The sequence below is a fragment of the Colobus angolensis genome, unplaced genomic scaffold (genome assembly GCF_000951035.1).
Source record: "Colobus angolensis palliatus isolate OR3802 unplaced genomic scaffold, Cang.pa_1.0 Scaffold30, whole genome shotgun sequence".
Taxonomy (NCBI): domain Eukaryota; kingdom Metazoa; phylum Chordata; class Mammalia; order Primates; family Cercopithecidae; genus Colobus; species Colobus angolensis.
In genome coordinates, this window is record NW_012116266.1 from 11,629,056 (window position 1) to 11,629,464 (window position 409).

Here is a 409-nt window from a genome sequence, read left to right on the forward strand (position 1 = left end):
CAAAAACTGGAAGCATTCCCTTTGAAAACTGGCACAAGACAGGGATGCCCTCCCTCACCATTCCTATTCAACATAGTGTTGGAAGTTCTGGCTAGGACAATCAGGCAAGAGAAAGAAATAAAGGGTATTCAATGAGGAAAAGAGGAAGTCAAGTTGTCCCTGTTTGCGGATGACATGATCGTATATTTAGAAAACCCCATCATCTCAGCCCAAAATCTCCTTAACCTGGTAAGCAACTTCAGCAAATTCTCAGGATACAAAATCAATGTGCAAAAATCACAAACATTCCTATACACCAGTAATAGGCAAACAGAGAACCAAATCATGAGTGAACTCCCATTCACAATCGCTTCAAAGAGAATAAAATACCTAGGAATCCAACTTACAAGGGATATAAAGGACCTCCTCA